The following is a 20,598-nucleotide window of genomic DNA, read 5'->3' as shown; positions in this document are numbered from 1 at the left end:
ATGGTCACATCACCCACCCTACAACCCGTCCCAGAGGCATTTAAAAACAGAGATAAGTCATTCATATACAGATTAAATAAAATTGGTGACAGTATTCCACCCTGACGGACAGAGTTGGACACATGAAAGGGAGTGGATGTAACATTCCCCCATTTCACCCTCAATGTTTGATGAGCATACCAGTACACCAAGATTCTAACTAAAAAACGAGGGACCCCATTTTTGGCCAATTTAAAAAATAATTTCTCGTGATTAACACGATCAAATGCTCTGGATGCATCAATAAAACACATAAACATGGAGGAGTTATGCCTGTTATAGCTTTCTAAAATTTCCTTTAGTGCAAATATGCAAAGGTCAGTGCCAAGTTTACGCTTGAAGCCAAATTGGTTGTCAGCAGATAAAACAAACCTCTCAATTCTACTCAAGATGAGTGACTCCAACAGTTTGGACAGAACACTGGCCAGGGCTATCGGCCTGTAATTATCAGAACTACAGAGCTTACCCACTTTATCTTTTATGACAGGTACCAGGATGCCAACAAGCAGCGAGTCTGGAAGGAACCCGTGTACAAAGAGCCCTGTATAACACATGGCCACAAGAGGGCACAGTCTCCCACTGGCTAATTTGATGTGTTCAGCAGTAATGTTGTCTGGACCACAGGTCTTATTGTTACCCAGTTTCAGTATAGTCTCATGGACTTCTACAGGGCTGACAATTGCATCCTCATTAAAATCTACATTATCCACAAAAAAAAGCTTACTCTTAACACAGTTGAATAGCTCTTCATATTTCTTTTTCCAGAGCTGAGCAATTTCAGTTGGGCCACAGACACCATCTATGTTTGAAGGGAGAGATGTTTTACAATTACCAATATGCTTAACCTCTTTCCAGAAGTCATTGACACTGTTATTCTGTAGCTTCTTTGCCATTGAATCAGCTCTCATTGTTTTTTCATTTCTTTTGATGAAACGAAGTGCACGTTTAAAATTGGCATTAGCACATTTCTTATTTTCAACCACAGGACCCTGCCTCGGCTTGTCAGACTCGACCCACTTTTTGAACGTAGCACGGGCCTCAACATGAAGCTCTTCTACGTGCTCATTCCACCCAGGTTTATCATTACTCACTTTATTCCTCTGTTTGTATAGCGATCTACTTGACCTACAGAGAGCGTCCACTATTGCGTCATACATGGAGGAAAGCTCCTTTCTGTGATGCTCATTCACACAGTTCATATCCCGACATAACAGGGCATCTTTTGGGATGTTAATATTTCCCAGCAATGTATCAGTAAGAGCGGCATATTTTTCAAGCTCCATTTTAGACAGTTTAGTCCAGTCAATTTTTCTAATACCAGTACCATTTTCCACAGGCATCAACACTGGAAGATTGCCTGTGTTTAATACCATGTAAAAGGGCATGTGGTCGCTGGTAGCTAGCTCATAGTCTATCTTAATACTTTTAATGATGTCATGAGCATCTACTGTACAAAGGCAGTGGTCAAGCCAGGACGTGGTGTGCCAAGCCTCGCTGACATATGAGAAGCTATCCTCTGGCAGGAGAATTTTACTCGATAGGATCAGTCCACTATCTATACAGAACTGGATCAGATGTTTACCAAACATAGAGTTGGCACTAGTTACATCGGCGTTCATATCACCAACTATATATATACATGAGGATGAGTTGTCCTGAATAAAGGACAAAATAAAAGCCAGCCTACAAAGGTACTCATCCTCATTCTGAGTGCATTCATATGGCATATAAACATTCAATATAATTAGCTTCTTGTTATTACAACTCAGCTCAATCCCAATAGCCCAGTCAGCTCCCACTCTAATCACTTTAACTAGTTGATCATATTTTTTGTTCCACATTATGGCTACACCGCCTGGGATCCTCCCCCTGACCACTTTTGTGCTTAGGTCAGTTGTGGACTCACCCGCCCCATGAAAGTCAGCATGAACGGTGTTTAAATGTTCCAGGTCTTGTTTGGACAGGTGCGTCTCCTGAACACACAGAATATCACATCTTTCAAACAGTTTGTCAACAATAACTCGGCGTGATTTATCTGTTTCACTGTGGCCTACTCGTAGCCCTCGCGCATTATAGGATACAAGAGAGATGTTCATTTTGAACATGTCTTATGTCTGTACTCATTGTATGTTCTCTCTCGTTTGCAGTAATGGCCATACTGTCCCATCATCGGACAACCCTATGGACACCTCAAACACACATTATGGATTGTCACCCTCTATTGTCCCCTGAGTATCTCTTTGAACCCCTTTGATACTTGTACGACTCTCCATACATTGTGTATTTCACTAAATACACTGTTGAACTGAACTACTTGGCCCTGAGCCCCAAGTACACATCTGATTTTAACTTTAATAATTAAAAAATCTTTTAAAAAATTGTAAAACTTGAAACATTTAAAAAAATACTGTAAAAATGTGTAAAATGGAAAACATAATGTGGTGGTTTCCATGGTATCTTTTCTATACATTTTTTATTTACTATAATGGTATCTTGAAAACTATGATGGTCATGTGATGTGTCATGTGACTCACTATCCTATAAAAGGAAGACAGTGACTAATTATTTCCACCTGATGAAGGCCAGCTGATGACCGAAACGTCTTCAAACTTATGTTTTAATTTAATAAACACTGTGGAGCATCAGCTGTTGTGCGGCCTTCTATTCTTTTTAATCTCATGTGATCAGTGATGTCATGTGATCAGTGATGTCATGTGATCAGTGATGTCATGTGATCAGTGATGTCATGTGATCAGTGAGGTCATGTGATCAGTGAGGTCATGTGATCAGTGATGTCATGTGATCAGTGATGTCATGTGATCAGTGATGTCATGTGATCAGTGAGGTCATGTGATCAGTGATGTCATGTGATCAGTGATGTCATGTGATCAGTGATGTCATGTGCAGCCTGAGTGCAGCAGGTGTTCTGAGTCTTTGATTAGACAGCAGCAGTTATCAAGCAGAGCGTTCTGTTATCCATGAATATCAGACCTCTGATTTCAGCTGTCAGAATCAAGCATTCAAACAAGCCATGCAATGACATATTATTGCGACCATCAGGTGTCTGTCACACGTCACACGTCACACGTCACACTTTTACCCTGCTCATATCTCCGCCACCGTTGCCCCGATCCATGCCAAATTTTGCACACACAATCCTTGGCTGTCAAACCACAACCTCACATCATTTCTCACATGGCCCTCTTCTAGCGCCACCATGAGCCCGATTCTTGCAAAACACATTTTTGGACACTGCTCCTACAAATGTTGCCCTAAAATCACTCAAATCGGTACACACTTGCGCTACACTCATGTCATCACCATGGATCTCTCCCATTTAACGCCACCTTCAGGCAGATTTTTTAAAACACATTTTTGGACACTACTCCTACAGATTTTGCCCTAAAATAACACAAATCGCTACACAGTATGTCTACACTCATGTCATCAACATGGATCTGTCCCATATAGTGCCACCTTCAGGCCGATTTTTTAAAACACATTTTGGACACTGCTCCTACAGATTTTGCCCTAAAATCACGCAAATCGCTACACAGTATGTCTACACTCATGTCATCAACATGGATCTGTCCCATATAGCGCCACCATCAGGCCGATTTTTTCAAACACATTTTTGGACCCTAACCCTGCCCTAAAATCACACAAATCGGTACACAGTATGTCTACACTCATCTCCTACACATTTTGCCCTAAAATCACGCTGTGACCTGACAGTCGCTTATCTCCCTCTTAGGGAGTCTTACTGGTAATATAATAGTGTCTGTCATATTAAATCTGTCTCATACATATTCTGAAGACAACCTGGAGACTGACATTCAGTAATTGGGTGATCAAAATAAGAACATTTGTAATGGTGGATAAAAGCAGAATTTTCCACAGGCCAAGCCAAGGTTTGCCACGGACACTTCTCTCTACTTATTGACAGAGTTGGGGTCCGTTACTCAAAAAAGTAGTGCACTACATATTACATATTACTTTTGAAAAAAGTAGTGCCTTACACTACTTCATTACTCCCTGGAGAAAGTAACTAGTTACACTACTCGTTACACTACTTTTGCGTTACTCCATAAAAAAGCCTGAGATGCATTGCCAACATATATTAGATGTATTAAATATTTATTATATATTATTATAATATCTAATACAATACAGTTATGTTGTTCAATGAAGTGAGTCCCAGGGCTCACTGGTGGTCATTTGAATGAGTCTAATAATAATAATAATATTATTAATAAATAATAACAATAAGGGTAACAATAAATAAAAATGATAATAATGTAATTATTTCTGAGCCCCTGTGGCCTTGTTGTAATTTAGGTTTGTGCAGCTCACATACATTCATGAGTTTATTCATTTATTTATGGACATACAAGGTTTCCACCTGACATTATATAGCCTATAGTTCTGTATCCATTTGTCAGTCAGTTTAAACAGATTTCATTCCATTTGGCTCCTATGAATTTTACAGTCCAGAGGTGGACATGACCTGGCGGAGATTTTCCCCCCACAGAGCGCAGCAGGTCATACTGTAGCAGGCGAAAGTGATGGAACTACAATGAGATGACTCTGTGTGCAGCAGAAGCACTAAAACAATGTCAAACTGATTCTAGCAGCGGAAAAACTTCCCATTTGCTTAAAAAAGCAACATAACAGCCATGTTTTTGCATAAGGAATATATTTATTACCGTCATCACGAAGGCGTCATGTCAGAGTCTCAGAGCTAGGTGAGGTGCTCTTTTCCCCTCTCTCTCTCAGCCTACACTGGATTTCCAGTAGGCTAAGTCATTCATGTGGCTCGCTGGATATTTAATACTCACTATTTGGGGGGTTTGATCTTGTCACATGTAGGATATTAATCTAGGCTGTGATTCAAACATCGGCTTTGCGCACTGATATGCGCTGCCAGTGCCACTCTTTTTTTCTCTTCTCTCTCTCTCTCTCTCTCTTTCTCTCTCTCTTGAATCATAGTCAAAAGGTAATTCATTTCTTTGCTTGATATTAGCCTATAAATCTCCTTATTTGGGGGTTTTGCTGTTTTTAGTCCCTTTTATTAATCTATACGCGACGGTTATCAAATGTCGGGTGGCTGCTGCTTGATTGCCACAGTGTCACCGTGACCTGCTGCTGCGCTGAAAATCAAATGTGTTTGATTACCTCTTCTTTGGTTAGTTATTTTAGGGAAATGGTAGTTCCAATGTTCTAAAAGACATGTAATGATGTTTACAATCGGTTCCCGCTGAAGGCAGAAGCAGGAACTGCAGGCACGAAAGTAGCGAGTAGCGAGTAGCGAGTAATGCGACCAGGCAGTATTTGTAATGTTATTAATATATTCGGAGGAGTAGTGCCGTTACACTACTCGTTACCGAAAAAAGTATTATTATTACAGTAACGCGTTACTTGTAACACGTTACACCCCAACTCTGCCTATTGATATCTGTATGCCTGTGATGAGTGATACAGGTATTTAAGGGCTTTCTTAACAGGCAGGTATGAAGGTACCAATCTTTGGGTCCTGACAACACCACACAGGTTACAGTGTTGTGAGAGGGAGGCCTAATAGCGATGGGCAACCTCATTCTCCCTAGTCCTGCCTAGTCCCGGCTGTGATTGGCTGGCGTCGCTTCGAATGACAACCCCCTACGTGAGGCTTTTCCTCCCCTACTAATAAAGACCGAACAAACCAACCCAAACACCTTTTTTATGGCGATAAAGTATTAGGGAAAATCTTGCTACACCCCACGGAGGTTAGGGTTAGGGTTTGGGTTAGGTTTGGTTGTCGACAAGATAACATGTAGAAATAGCTACACACTCCCGACAGGGGACTGCTTCTGTGTCCGAGGAATGGAGCTCAAAGGGACTTCAGCCAATCACACGCTGGCAGGGTGGGGTTTTCTGAGAATGGACTTGCCTATCGCTATAATGTCAGAGGGAGGGGTTTATTAATTCAATGTTTATTAAATGTATTAAATGTTGGTTACAGTGTTGTCTTTGTACAATGTTGTGTTGAAGTGTGACTCTTTGTCACAGCATCACCAGGACAATACAACTTACCAACAAGGAGCTGGATCAAAGTGTAGCTGTACAGTTGTGGAGCAAAACACTTGTACTTCCCCTCGTCTGAGAGCTTCACACTGGACAGTTTCAGAGAGATGTTACCAACAGGAAGCTGATCATGGAACAGAGACACCCTGCCTTTGTACAGCTGGTTCAGGGGTTCAGTATGTGTGTAATGTCCATCTTTGAGGAGCAAAATGAAGTTGGGCTTCAGGTCAGGTCTGGACCACTCCACTGTCTTCCTACCCATGTGGACTGGTGGTTCAACACGACATGGAAGGATCACCTCACCCCCCACTTTGACCAGGATGTCCTGAGAAGAGCCGATCACCTGATGTTGTCCTTAAAACAAAAGCACATGAAGCACTGAGTTAGTTGATGATGAACACTGTAATCCAGTACCTGGCTTAAAGTCCTGTTCGCAATTTGGTGTGAGAGGAGTTTCTCACCTGAACTGAGTCAGTGGGTCCCTAGACATGAAAAATCACAGAGGTGCTTGTCCGCCATAGTTGCACGAATAGCACAATAGCCAAATCAAATATGGCTGCCATCGGCTATGATGAAAATCCAACTTCTCTGTTTCTGAGTGTATGCACATGTAATATCTCTATTTGGACTAATTGGGGTGTGGGGAATTAATTTTTGCTATTGTTTTGACCATTTTGGGTGATCTAGACCTCAAAAAGTCATGGTCAAGGTCATTTTGCTATTCCGAAGACCGTGGGCCATAACTTGGCCATTGTTAGGAGTGAAAACAGGTGCAGTAGGTCTAAATCAACTAATGCTGACATTTATAATTCATTTCTGACATTGTTTTGACCATTAAGGATCATCTTATCTTTGACACCAATGTCAATGCCACTTTCAATGTCGATTTGGTTCATTACTTGCACTTTTATAGTATTTTTCATAAGTTTGTTTTGTTTATAACAAAATACATATTAGTGAGAAAGTAAACATCCCCATTTAACTTTAAAGGGGGATTTTAAATGGGTGTTTAAATGAGCAAATAAGACTATTTTACAGTTAATTATTATTATTATTATATGAAAATAATCCACACAACCACCATGCCTGTTTTTCACTTCCCCAAACGTATGAGTGTCTCTGTGTAAACAGCAGAGATTACCAGTTGGGGCTATACAGTAGCAGAACTATGCATCGTAACTCTGTACAGTACAGTACAGTAGACTAATAGATACATTAAATATAGTTTTAAATAGAGTACAGTAGACTAATAGATACATTAAATATAGTTTTAATAGAGTACAGTAGACTAATTGATACATTAAATATAGTTTTAATAGAGTACAGTAGACTAATATATACATTAAATATAGTTTTAATAGAGTACAGTAGACTAATAGATACATTAAATATAGTTTAATAGAGTACAGTAGACTAATAGATACATTAAATATAGTTTTAATAGAGTACAGTAGACTAATAGATACATTAAATATAGTTTTAATAGAGTACAGTAGACTAATAGATACATTAAATATAGTTTTAATAGAGTACAGTATACTAATAGATACATTAAATATAGTTTAATAGAGTACAGTAGACTAATAGATACATTAAATATAGTTTTAATAGAGTACAGTAGACTAATAGATACATTAAATATAGTTTTAATAGAGTACAGTAGACTAATAGATACATTAAATATAGTTTAATCGAGTACAGTAGACTAATAGATACATTAAATATAGTTTTAATAGAGTACAGTAGACTAATAGATACATTAAATATAGTTTAATCGAGTACAGTAGACTAATAGATACATTAAATATAGTTTTAATAGAGTACAGTAGACTAATATATACATTAAATATAGTTTTAATAGAGTACAGTAGACTAATAGATACATTAAATATAGTTTTAATAGAGTACAGTAGACTAATAGATACATTAAATATAGTTTTAATAGAGTACAGTAGACTAATAGATACATTAAATATAGTTTAATCGAGTACAGTAGACTAATAGATACATTAAATATAGTTTTAATAGAGTACAGTAGACTAATAGATACATTAAATATAGTTTTAAATAGAGTACAGTAGACTAATAGATACATTAAATATAGTTTTAATAGAGTACAGTAGACTAATAGATACATTAAATATAGTTTTAATAGAGTACAGTAGACTAATAGATACATTAAATATAGTTTTAATAGAGTACAGTAGACTAATAGATACATTAAATATAGTTTTAATAGAGTACAGTATACTAATAGATACATTAAATATAGTTTAATAGAGTACAGTAGACTAATAGATACATTAAATATAGTTTTAATAGAGTACAGTAGACTAATAGATACATTAAATATAGTTTTAATAGAGTACAGTAGACTAATAGATACATTAAATATAGTTTTAATAGAGTACAGTATACTAATAGATACATTAAATATAGTTTAATAGAGTACAGTAGACTAATAGATACATTAAATATAGTTTTAATAGAGTACAGTAGACTAATATATACATTAAATATAGTTTTAATAGAGTACAGTAGACTAATAGATACATTACATATAGTTTTAATAGAGTACAGTAGACTAATAGATACATTAAATATAGTTTTAATAGAGTACAGTATACTAATAGATACATTAAATATAGTTTTAATAGAGTACAGTAGACTAATAGATACATTAAATATAGTTTTAATAGAGTACAGTAGACTAATTGATACATTAAATATAGTTTTAATAGAGTACAGTAGACTAATAGATACATTAAATATAGTTTAATAGAGTACAGTAGACTAATAGATACATTAAATATAGTTTTAATAGAGTACAGTAGACTAATAGATATATTAAATATAGTTTTAATAGAGTACAGTAGACTAATAGATACATTAAATATAGTTTTAATAGAGTACAGTAGGAGAATGCACTTGCTCTCCCTACACAATGAGGCTGATTTGACATTTTTTAAGTTGACATTTCTTCCTCAAATATGGTGGCGCTAGAACAGGTCCATGTGAATAATGTGGGGCAGAGGTTCTGAATTGGCATCCAGGGAGTGTCTGTGCACAGCGTCCGGGCCAACGGCACCGGAGATTAGCTGGTGACGGACGGACGGACGGACGGACGGACGGACGGACGGACGGACGGACGGACAGACAGACAGGGAGTAAAACATACAGTCTCCCCAAGCCTTCAGCCTGGCAGAGACAACAAACGGCTGCTGTCCTAAATGCTAGTGGCTTATTGTCGGTATCAGCTGGTAACATGCGGGAGCCTATCCCCGTTACAATGCTCTAGACCCCTGGGAGTTGGACTGCTGAGGTGGAGCGCCACCATCAGCTCCCAGTAACTAATTGCTGCAAGACTACCTGTGACCTTGTGGTCCAAAGGTGAGCGCTCTACCAACTGAGCTACCAGGACACCTGAACATGAACCCAGACGCATGGACGCACCATAGACTGTAAAAAAAAAATATGGACGGTGCGAAGCCATTGGTTTCTATGCGGAAAAAAATACGCTTTTTTGTCCCTTGTATGGGTGTCGCCATCATTGTTTGAATGGTACCCCAGGAATCATAAGGAATGCTATTGGCTGCCAACGGGATACATGGGAGAATGTGGTCGGAGCCTCCGAAATACAGCACACGAAGAAGAACACAGCCGGCTGGTATCAGTTTATTTGGCCACGCCCCCCGGAACTTAATCATCAGTTTTAACATAAATGGGACCATATTTGCACAAAACGCATATCATGGTGATTGAAAGGCAGTTTTTCACTAGCGACAGGAACCATAAAGTATTTATGACGATGTTTATTAAGGTTAGAAAATCAAAGAGGAAAATGAATGGGGTCCAGTGGAGAACAAATCTTTTTGGTACCTCGCGGGGGGAAAACAGCGCAACTAGCGGCCAATCATGGGATCTTTCTCTTCCGGGAAAGCTTCATGAATAATCCAGCCAACAACACCCCTGGCACGCACGCATTCATGCTCTGAACGAGAACGAAGTGCTCTGATGTGACAAGTGTCTCAACACTGCATTCCTTTAAATGCTGTCATAGCGTCATTAATCTATCATCTGGTACGGTATGGGTTTCTATTGTTCTGTCAAAGCTACGCATGGCTTAAGACTTTCTCATCAACACAGAAAACCTGTTCAGCTGAATGGAGGAAGCTACTCTGACAAACAACAAACTAGTTTGGTTGGAACTTAATCTCCTCCTGCCCTCATCTGACCCTTGTACCTCATGTCGGGAGCGCGTCGATATTTCAACATAACATTTGTTCCACTTGTTCCATGCGGGTGAATGTTAACCTGGTGAATGTTAGCCACTATGCCTAAACCTAACCCAAACCCTAAACTCAGTAAAACTGTGACTAAACCTAACCCTAACCTCAGTAAAACTATGCCTAAACCTAACCCTAACCTCAGTAAAACTGTGCCTAAACCCAACCCTAACCTCAGTAAAACTATGCCTAAACCTAACCCTAACCTCAGTAAAACTATGCCTAAACCTAACCCTAACCTCAGTAAAACTGTGCCTAAACCTAACCCTAACCTCAGTAAAACTATGCCTAAACCTAACCCTAACCTCAGTAAAACTATGCCTAAACCCAACCCTAACCTCAGTAAAACTGTGCCTAAACCCAACCCTAACCTCAGTAAAACTGTGCCTAAACCCAACCCTAACCTCAGTAAAACTCAGTAAAACTGTGCCTAAACCTAACCCTAACCCTTAGTGGAAATGACGGGACATAGAAATAGTGGGATGTCTCCCCTCATGTCCTCGTATGAGCCAATAGGGAAAGAGGATCAATGTCACATGATTGCCGTGGCCCAGGAAAAACGTGGCTGTACAGTGTGACCCTAACCTAACCCTGACCCTGTGTCTCAAAGAATCATTATTGGCATCACTGTGCACATGCACATGCACACACGCACAACGCAGACGTGCGCACATGCACGCACGCACACATCTGCTCACTGCTTCTAGGATTGTAAAATGCAGTTTAAGCTGTTTGCACAAAATCAGTATTCTCTCTCTCTCTCTCTACTTGAATGCCAGGGACTCGGTCAGCCAGTCAGTCAGTCAGTCAGCCAGCCAGCCAGCCAGCCAGCCAGTCAGTCAGCCAGCCAGTCAGTCAGCCAGCCAGTCAGCCAGCCAGTCAGTCAGTCAGTCAGCCAGCCAGTCAGTCAGTCAGTCAGCCAGCCAGTCAGTCAGCCAGCCAGCCAGTCAGTCAGTCAGTCAGAACATGGAATGTAGTCTAGTGGGTTGACTCCGTAGCCGTCGGGTGTTTGAGTGACTCAGTGGATGAAACCATTCGTTTCCTGCATTGCTCTATATATCTTATTGCGACCGAAGGTAGCAGTTTAGTTGCGACTGAAGGTCGCAGTTTACCATGAGAAATGTCACAGCGTGTCGCTGTGTGTGTGTGTGTGTGTGTGTGTGTGTGTGTGTGTGTGTGTGTGTGTGTGTGTGTGTGTGTGTGTACATTTTTACAGTCTATGGGTTGGTCTATGGTTGGTTCCCTTGACACATCACTGACATCACAGGTGACATCACCTATGTAAAAGTCCATATATGGGTATTCCCCAGAATCCCTTTTATGCCCATATATGAAGATCCCTGTGTCATCGATACATATGGTCTTACCATGAGAAATGACACAGCTTGTCTCAGTGAAGCCATACCTTCCCCGAATTTACACCAAACCTTCCCCGAAAGCGTCAATATTGATATGGAGATCCCCAGGCATCAAACCCAGGCCCTAACTCGCCATGGACCTGCTTGGCTTTACTAATTAACATACGTTTCATGCCTATATATGGAAATCCCTGTTCCAATGTCATCAATATTAAGCACATATCTGGGAATGCCCATATTTGCTAATGCCCATATATGGGCATGTTTTGACATAACATTGATGACTATCATGCAGGAGTCTCCATATATGGGTAACTGGTCCGATATACATCACTGGCCAGATGGCCAAGACATGGCGAGACCTCGCCCTTTAGGGCGACCTCGCTTGTCGCCCTGAGGTGTCTTTCTAGTTATTACACAGACAGAAGGCTTTTCAGAGGACAGGGTTACTTGAGGACACGAAGAGATTCTCTTCTACAGCTAAACTAGTTTGTCAACATAGTTTTAATAGTTGTGGTTTTCATGAAGGTGAACAGCAGAACAGGTGCTTCTAAGGTGTGCCAACAATGGAAACATACCTGATCGTCTAAACAGATAATTATGTGCATGATGAGTGATTAATGAAGATCATGACAGCATTGAAAGGAATGCAGAGTCACAATAGTTTGATCAGAGGTGAGAGGAGGACTGATGGAGAGGCATCTGTCTGTCTGTCTGTCTGTCTGTCTGTCCGTCACATCATACTTTTGCCCCTACTCTATCTCCACCACCGTTGGCCCTATCGATGCACACACACTCCTTGGATGGTAAAGCACAACCTCCACCCCTCATTTCTCACATGGCCCTAATCTAGCGCCATCATCAGGCCGATTTTTGCACAACACATTTTTGGACACTGCTCCTACAGATTTTGCCCTAAAATCACGCAAAGCAGTACACAGTATCTCTAAAGTCATGTCATCAACATGGATCAGTCCCATTTCCCATATTCCCTCCTGATTGGCTACCATTGCCTTCTAAAGTTTGTGTATGCGACGTGACGTTCGCTTATCTCCCGATTTAGGGAGTCTTACTGGTATAAATCATATATACTTTTCCAGTTCTGCCCTCCTTGGTGCTCCTTCTGAACAGATGCCCTGTTTTAGCTCTTTTCCACTGTGGTGGTGTTGAGTTGACTCATATAACATACCATGTGGTACAGACATCACTGTGGTGGTGTTGAGTTGACTCCCATACCGTATACGTGGTACAGCTATCACGTACTATACTAGCCATAGATTAAGAAGCTTCTAGCGCACTTTTGATATATTTTTTGTATTTATTCGCTAAACTCGTTAAGTGCCTTAGCGAGTTGTCAGACAGTCTGGCTGGATGGTCGGCAGAACTGGCTAGTGGCTCTGCACATGCACAAAAGCAAAATATAGGACACCATAGACCAGGGGTTTTCAAAGTGGGTGACGGGGCACCCTGGGGTGCCGTGACAGCAGTCCAGGGGTGCCGCGAGATCATTTGAGAATATTTGGAAGTTATTTGGACAAAAAATATTTAGTATCATTTTAAAGTAATTTTCAGTCAGTTCTAACCAAAATGGCTATTATCTCAACGTTTTCCTCACAACATAATCACTAAAATATCGTCACTGTCGGGCAGAAACCTTGTATCTCCAAGTTTCAAATGTGTACGTCTTTTGGTAAAGCAAAACCCTGCTTCATCATACAATGAATGAATGAATGAACTTTATTTATATAGCACATCTTCACAGCACGAATGCACAGAGTGCTTTACAGATACACAATAATCAATACAAAAGTAAGTAAGCTCTACAGTTGCAGAGATACACAAATAAAATAAAAATAAAATAAGCTCTACAGTTGCAGAGAAGTCACCAATAAATTAAAACACCCACAGTAACAAGGAATACAAAAGAACAGTAAAAACAGGGATGCCTATAAGTGACCATACAAGACTGTCGCACAAAACTAGTGAAAACAGCCGATCTACAAGCACACAACGCCTCGCGATACGAGGCATTGTGTGCTTGTAGATCTGCTGTTTTCACTAGTTTAGTACATTTCATAGATGATAAATACAAAACGAACGGTTTTGGACATACAAGGTTTCCACCCGACAACGACGATATGCTATAAATATAAGGTAATGGGAGTGAAAATTATAATGTAGGGGTGCCTTGGATTAAAAAAAATATTTGTTGGGTGCCCTGAGAGAAAAAAGTTTGGGAACCCTACCCCTGCCATAGACCATATACTGTATGTCAAACTCAAGGCCTGCGGGACAAATCAGGCCTGTGAAGGAATTATCTTTGGCCTGCAGGATGATCTATAATTACTACCACTAAGACGCCCTAAAGGGCGAGGTCACGCCATGTCTTGGCCACCTGGCCAAAGGGATTTGGTTCCCCTGGTATCACAGGGATCTCCATATATGGCAATAAAAGGGATTTGGTTCCCCGCACATCACAGTGATTATATTTTGGCATTCACATATATGGGCTTAATATTGATGACATCAGGGTTCTTCATATATGGGCATAAAAGGGATTTGGTTCAAGGTCAAGGTAAGGTCAAGGTAAACTTTATTTGTCTACAAGGGAAATTTGTGTTGGGCTTTCACCCCTGCTACAGCCACACACAAAACATCAGTGACAATACATAATAGAAATACATGACACAGGGGGGACACAACATTACACAATACATAATAGAAATACATGACACAGGGGGGACACAACATTACACAATACATAATAGAAATACATGACACAGGGGGGACACAACATTACACAATACATAATAGAAATACATGACACAGGGGGGACACAACATTACACAATACATAATAGAAATACATGACACAGGGGGGACACAACATTACACAATACATAATAGAAATACATGACACAGGGGGGACACAACATTACACAATACATAATAGAAATACATGACACAGGGGGGACACAACATTACACAAGTGTACAGTGATTGATCAATACTCTCAGTCAGTGCTGTTTCAGAGCCTCGTTCAACAATCTAGTGGACACATTAGTGGTACAAATGATATATTAAACCTAATGTACTTCCACTTAGGTTCACTGTACCTTCTTCCAGAAGGTAGAAGTACAGACTTCCCATGTAACACATGAGTAGCATCACCAAGTATTTTCTGAGCCTGCCTTAGTGCCGCCTGCTCATAAATAGACAGCAGAGAGGGGAGTTGTCTTACTCCTATGATCTTCCCTGCAGTCTGAACCAATCTCAACAGTTTGGACCTCAGTTGCACTGAGAGATTACCAAACCAAACTGTAATACCAAATCTAACCAGGCTCTCCAAGACTGCCCGATAGAATACTAACAACGTTTTGGTCTACAACGTGAACCCTCAGACGGCGGAGGAAGTGTAGTCTTGGCTGTAGTTCCCTTGGCATCACAGGGATCTCCATATCTCCATATATGGCAATAACATGTATTTGTTCACATGACATCACAGTGATGCCCCTGCGCTGCCCTGTGAAAATTACTTTTCAGTCTTCCTGTTTTCTTTTTTCTTCCCCAGTAGCATGAAGCAGAGACCTCTAGGCTCTGACATCAGTGGCATGATAAAATGTAATTCATATACATATTATCAGAATACTGTATGTGCTTGTTGATTATTGTAGCAGTAGATATTTGTGATGTTTGTTAGAATGTTTTTGACCAAGAATATCGTTGTTGTCGGGTGAAAACCTTGTATGTCCAAAACCGTTCGTTTTGCATTTTTCATTTTAAAAATGATTTAAACTAGTGAAAACAGCCGATCTACAAGCACACAACGCCTCGCACAGCGAGGCGTTGTGTGCTTGTAGATCGGCTGTTTTCACTACTTTTGTGCGACGGCCTTGTACGATGAAGCAGGGCTTTACTTTGCGAAATAACATACACATTTGAAACTTGGAGTTACAAGGTTTTCACCCGACAACAATGATATGTAATATTGTTTATTTTCAGTTTTACAAAAATAATTATTGATGGATGATGCCAAGAGGACAGTAAAATGTGGAACCATTGATAATGTGTTAGCTATCCGTATTGGAGACGGAATAGACTACCTGTAACTAGAAGCAGGCCAATGTGAAAAGTGTAGCATTTGTTCCTTGACCTATTGGGAATGTTCGTGCAAAATTTGCACGTAAATCGCAAGCTGTCTTCATGATTTGAGGCATTTTGTACAAAATGGACCAAACTTTGGAAGCCAATGTAAGCCAACTAGGATGGAATATGAATATTGACTATAGAGATACTCTGGCTAGTAGGGGTGTAACGATATAGTAACTGTATCGAAATATATTTTTTATTTGAGCATTGTATTTAGCATTTTTAAGAAGAAAACATTAAAAGGAGGGGTTTAATTACTTTTCCTTTCCATATAGTTACACTGGTCTATCGATAAATGTGTGTAATCTCTGGGTTCATGTCAAGGTGCAGGTTTGTCAATATACAATGACCATGTATTTGGCAGATAATCACTGTGTTTACTTATTTATATCCATAATAATACATGTTCCCCTTAAAAACCTGCACTATCCACACCTTTCACACAGATTTAATTTCTTTGCTAAATAGTTACTATATCGATTTTAAATCATTGAATCGAATCGTATCGTATCACCATGAATGAACCAATATCATCCATGTATCGTATCGTCAACCATGTATCGTGATATGCATCGAATCACTATTAAAATGTATCGTTACACCCCTAATGGCTAGCCATCATCAATGAAAAGGGAAAAAACAGCGCCCTCTCTGCTTGTTTCCTAGTGTAGCACTACATCTGTTCTCGAGAGATTACAGCCTTATATACATTTGAAAATAGCTGATCTTCAAGCTCACAATGTGCATTGTGAGCTTCTCAGTAGTTTGTCTTAAAAAAAATGCATGGGTTGGGCCCCCCCATGACAGGACACAGGCATCTGCCTAATGAGATGTAGTGGAGTAGAAGTAAAAGTATTACTCAAGTACAGTACAAGTAAAGTACAAACACCTCAAAATTGTACTCAAGTAGAGTAGTAGAGTACTTAAGTAAATGTACTTAGTTACTTTACACCACTGATTAGGTATACTTTTTCTTATTGCGTCATATAAAAACTGTGTTCCAAACATAAACAAATGATCTCAGCGGTTTGACTCATATGGATATGAGGAATCAACTGCTGGTGAGAAAACGCTAATGTTACTGTCACCCAATTGGTTACATTTTCTCTAGAAACAGGCTTTATCAATGAGTGACCACTCTGAGGCAACGCGGACACTTTCTGTATGTAAATGGGCGGGCGCGGCGGATCTCTCCGCGAGTCTCCAGCCAATAGCATGTGTTCTCCTCCCCCCTCCCCCCTCTGCTCCTCTGCTCAGCGCAGAGAACGCTGCTGCGTCATGACGTCAACACATTCGGTGCGACGCTCTCTGCACTCTGATTGGCTAGGGAAATTCTACACTTCCTACAACAGTGATCATAACACGATCGCCCCGGCTTCTTTTTCTTCCGATCGCCAAAAGAAGCCTGGGTTTCCGAGGCTAATGAGTGACTGACTGTCATAAACCATACAGAGCCTCCTCCACGACAATATCACGCAAACCGTTTGTTCATTTTTGGACAACAATGCTTATATGAGACGATTAAGATGAATCAATGTTATTCTCCATAGAGAAATGACTTCCGCGAAGCGGGGGATGAGCGAGTCACGTCATGACTTTGCTGCTCTGTATACGGATTGCTTTTCAGAGGAAAGGGTTACTTGAGGACACGAGGAGATTCTCTTCTACAGCTAAACTAGTTTGTCAACATAGTTTTAATAGTTGTGGTTTCCATAAAGGTGAAACTGGTGCCGTAGTCTGAGTTGATGAGAACGTCTAAGGTGTGCCAACAATGGAAACATACCTGATCGTCCAAACAGATAATTATGTTCATGATGAGTGATTAATGAAGATCTTGACAGGATAGAAAGGAATGCAGAGTCACAATAGTTTGATCAGAGGTGAGAGGAGGACTGATGGAGAGGCTGTAACTGGCCCGCTGGTATATTGCACGCACCACCATAATACTACAAGTCCCAGAATGCACTGCGAGTGCACTGGCGCGTATCGAGGTTGCGTGAGAGAAAGCTTACATCTTCACTATTCATCACCAGCAGAAGCGTATAGACCAACTTTCATTCAACTTTGACCCCTCTGTCACATGGTACTATTTTTTGTGTCCAGTATCAATACGCCGCTGCAACGTATTTCCCCAAAACAAGGTGCTTTGCAGGCAGCTGATCAGAACGAAACCTCGCTCTATATGGTAGAAATAGGCCAACAATACAAATGACGCTAGTTTTGTGGATTCATCTATTTTCAATGATTGGGCCACGCCAAATGGCCCCCACCCCATTGGAACTACTTAATATTCTAAACTGACCAGAACTCTGACCACGGGACTCTGGTAATCAATTAATACATTTTTAACCACTGTTTTAATGGCAAGTATTTCACACAGCTTTATGTCAAAAATAGGTGAACTATCACTTTAAGCTACACGTCTTTACTTTAAGCTACCCGTCTTTCCCCAAACTAAACAAAAGTGGACCCTGAAAACAGGGGTTTTCAAGCCAGGTTGGAGGCAGAGTCCATGTTAACAGATGTACAGGGCTTAGAAATTAATGCAACTGATTTGATTTAGGCTTCTTTCTCATTTTACTTTATGAAAGCATTGATTTGTGAGGAATATAGAGCATCACACTGAGCTTTAATAATGCTTTTCAGTAGTTTAATGCATGCCGTTTCATTGTTGCATTTATCTTGCTATTAAGGGACATATTAGATTTTTGATGAGGAAGTCGCGCTACAAGGGTCTGATAAGGCAGGGTCTGATTCTAGTACAACACCCACAGGCGGTGTTTAGCTCTACGCAGACTACGCAGTTGCGTCAAGCCCCGGAGGCAGACTAAGCCCCCTGCGCTGCCCCGTAAAAGTTAGGTTTCAGTCTACCTTTTGTTCCCCAGTAGCATGAAGCAGACCCTCTAGACTCTGACATCAGTAGAATGAAGCAGACCCTCTAGACTCTGACATCAGTAGAATGAAGACCCTCTAGACTCTGACATCAGTAGAATGAAGCAGACCCTCTAGGCTCTGACATCAGTAGAATGAGACCCTCTAGACTCTGACATCAGTAGAATGAAGACCCTCTAGACTCTGACATCAGTAGAATGAAGCAGAGCCTCTAGACTCTGACATCAGTAGAATGAAGACCCTCTAGACTCTGACATCAGTAGAATGAAGCAGACCCTCTAGACTCTGACATCAGTAGAATGAAGCAGACCCTCTAGACTCTGACATCAGTAGAATGAAGCAGACCCTCTAGACTCTGACATCAGTAGAATGAAGACCCTCTAGACTCTGACATCAGTAGAATGAAGCAGACCCTCTAGACTCTGACATCAGTAGAATGAGACCCTCTAGACTCTGACATCAGTAGAATGAAGCAGAGCCTCTAGACTCTGACATCAGTAGAATGAAGCAGACCCTCTAGACTCTGACATCAGTAGAATGAAGACCCTCTAGACTCTGACATCAGTAGAATGAAGACCCTCTAGACTCTGACATCAGTAGAATGAAGCAGACCCTCTAGACTCTGACATCAGTAGAATGAAGCAGACCCTCTAGACTCTGACATCAGTAGAATGAAGCAGACCCTCTAGACTCTGACATCAGTAGAATGAAGACCCTCTAGACTCTGACATCAGTAGAATGAAGACCCTCTAGACTCTGACATCAGTAGAATGAAGCAGAGCCTCTAGACTCTGACATCAGTAGAATGAAGCAGACCCTCTAGACTCTGACATCAGTAGAATGAAGCAGACCCTCTAGACTCTGACATCAGTAGAATGAAGACCCTCTAGACTCTGACATCAGTAGAATGAAGCAGACCCTCTAGACTCTGACATCAGTAGAATGAAGACCCTCTAGACTCTGACATCAGTAGAATGAAGACCCTCTAGACTCTGACATCAGTAGAATGAAGACCCTCTAGACTCTGACATCAGTAGAATGAAGCAGACCCTCTAGACTCTGACATCAGTAGAATGAAGCAGACCCTCTAGACTCTGACATCAGTAGAATGAAGACCCTCTAGACTCTGACATCAGTAGAATGAAGACCCTCTAGACTCTGACATCAGTAGAATGAAGCAGACCCTCTAGACTCTGACATCAGTAGAATGAAGCAGACCCTCTAGACTCTGACATCAGTAGAATGAAGCAGGGGCTTCCTGGCTACTTCTATTTCCAGTACAATTTCAAAATAAACATGTGTTGAACGATCGATGAAAAAAACGATGCGCACCGTCTAGAGAGGAGATAGCGACCTTAAGCAACGCTACGGCAACGGCAGATGACAACGGTAACCGTAAATGATCCGCGCTCGATAGATAAACCTGCCGTCACCGCAGCCGTCTCTACTATGGCAGAAGGTCCCTTCCCACTCCGTCTGCTGCGTGTACGCGTCGCCATGGGAACCAAAGCGTTCAGTGAAAGGGGTGGGAACCCGTCGCCGCTGAAGCTTTGCTTAACCATTTTGACCACTACGGCGATTACGTCATAGCAGCCGTAGTCCGCCTGGCGTTGTCATCCTGAAAATCGAGCTTAAAGACGCTATTATAGATTCCACTGCAACCAGCATCATTACATAATAATAATAATAACTAGAAATACTGTTCCTTCGAAACAGTGTGGGCTCGATTCCAACCCAACAAATAGGATACTTTAAGGTACTATAAGGTACAGTACCTTACAGTATTGTACTGTACCTTACTATACTGTACTG

The sequence above is a fragment of the Nannobrachium achirus genome (assembly GCF_963921795.1).
Source record: "Nannobrachium achirus genome assembly, chromosome: 8".
Taxonomy (NCBI): Eukaryota; Metazoa; Chordata; class Actinopteri; order Myctophiformes; family Myctophidae; genus Nannobrachium; species Nannobrachium achirus.
Note: the sequence above shows the minus strand (reverse complement) of the source record.